The sequence below is a fragment of the Antrostomus carolinensis genome, unplaced genomic scaffold, assembly GCF_000700745.2.
Source record: "Antrostomus carolinensis isolate BGI_N321 unplaced genomic scaffold, ASM70074v2 scaffold28472, whole genome shotgun sequence".
Taxonomy (NCBI): Eukaryota; Metazoa; Chordata; class Aves; order Caprimulgiformes; family Caprimulgidae; genus Antrostomus; species Antrostomus carolinensis.
This window is the reverse complement of record NW_010300647.1, coordinates 55,633-57,449: the sequence shown is the minus strand read 5'-3', so window position 1 is coordinate 57,449 and position 1,817 is coordinate 55,633. Positions and strand designations below refer to the sequence as shown.

Genomic DNA, 1,817 nt, shown 5'->3' with positions numbered 1-1,817 from the left:
AAAGAGACCCTTCCACATAATGCCTGTGATAGCAGCACCTGGGCTTTATCCCCAGGGAGATCTTGGGAGATCTTCTGCTCACCCAGCTCGTCCTGTCTGTACCCATCCCCTGTCTTAGGGACACCCTGTTTCCAAAAGGCAGATCAGGCAGTCAGCCCTGGGCCCAGTATCATCGTTGCTGGAAAGATTGCTCTTATGGGGTGGCAAAATGGAAGAGGTACATCTAATAGCTGAAACAAAGGACCCCTTAGCCACAGGAGGACACTATGCTGATACCAGGGAGGAGAAGGGTCCCAAGCAGCAAACACCCTCTGAGCCAAACTGGAAACTGCTGCAGTAAGCACTGAGAAGGGGACAGGGGAGGCTGCCTGCACTCCCAGCTGTAGGAATAACTGCATCACTCTGCTGGGATCGTGGGACACTCTCCATTCAATGGCTGGTCGGCAGGGGGTACAAAGCCTCTTCTGGTCTGAGAACCAGAACTGCTCCTGGACATCCTGCTGCAATACCAACCCTCCAGGCCAAGCCCTGATGGTTTTTCTGAGCAAGGATTAGTGACTGCAGGGTGCACAGGCTGAGGACCTAGGGCACCAGAATAAGCCCTGCTCCCAGCACCCCTGCACCATCTGTACCTTCCTTGCTTCCTCTCCCAGCAAAGTCCCCAGCCAAATCCCCTACTCGAGAGATGCCGTGTCTGTTACCTGCAGGGGAAGTCCTGCTCTCACAGAAATCCCTTCTGCTCTGAGAATGCCAGTGAGTGTTTCCCATACAGGGGGCTGATTCCGGCTCTCCATGTGCTTGCTTATGTAAAACACAGCTATAGTGCTGCCAATCATGATGTGAATCATCTCTCTCCAAGTGTGGGAGGAAGGCTCTGAAATGCCTCAATACTGACTCCTGGCTCCAGGACATAAGGTGAAGCAGTCCGTCCTGGAGTGCAAATACCCTGTGGCTGGAGGTAATCTCAGACAGCTCCTCCTGAGGAAGTGGCACTTCTGCCCCCACCCAAGGAGCAGTGGCAGCCCTTGCACATCTCCCAGATCCTCCTCCTCCCCACCAGGCAAGGACACAAGAATGTCTGCTGCAGCATGCACTGGCACACCCCTGGGGTGGCAGTTTGGCTGATAAATAGGTTTTGCAAGAGAAACTTTCTGAATCTTCTCCTCCCAAATCTTCAACGTGCATCAGCCACTCAACACAGTGAGCCCAGGTGAGTCTCGGAGCCAGGCTAGGGTCATGGAGTTGCATGGGAATTACATCAGCTCTGCTTGGGGCTGGCAGGGCCCAGCCACTGCCTCCCATCCCTTGCTGGAGCCACATCCACCAGAGTTACACAGACCCTTCTCCCTCTCCACAGACTTCAGTGCAGCCATGGGTGCTGGGATGCACAGTGGGCTGGAGACCTGGGGTCTGAAGAAAGGTGGATTCCGTTTTCCAGGGCTGATTTCTCCATAACATGCATCTCATCCACACCAGTGAGCAGCTGTAGCGGCCGTACTTGCTGCTTCACTTGGGTGCTGTAATGCAGGAGCACCCCCAAAGGATGCTGCCAGCTTACTCAGCCTCAGCCAGAGCACCCAGCACACATGTGACACGCACGAGTGCTCAGGAGAAGATTTTTGCATCTCACTGCTCCAAGTCACTGCCCAGGTAAGAGGGTAAACGCACTTGGAGCTGCACAGGGCTGCAGTGAAAGGGGAGCAACACCAGGACTAACTGGACCAAAACAGAGGTGCATTAAATAAGAGTCTCTTCTGCCATTCCTCCCCCAGACACATAGTCCCTGCTGAGTCCCCAGTGAAGCACGGGATCATGCC

General features: G+C 54.5%; 1 protein-coding gene across 1 annotated transcript in view; it reads right to left on the bottom strand.

The window, feature by feature from the left end:
* Positions 1-1,817, bottom strand: part of HPSE2 (heparanase 2 (inactive)) — a gene marked incomplete at its 5' end in the record, with an annotated part of 38,823 nt that overhangs the window by 18,761 nt on the left and 18,245 nt on the right.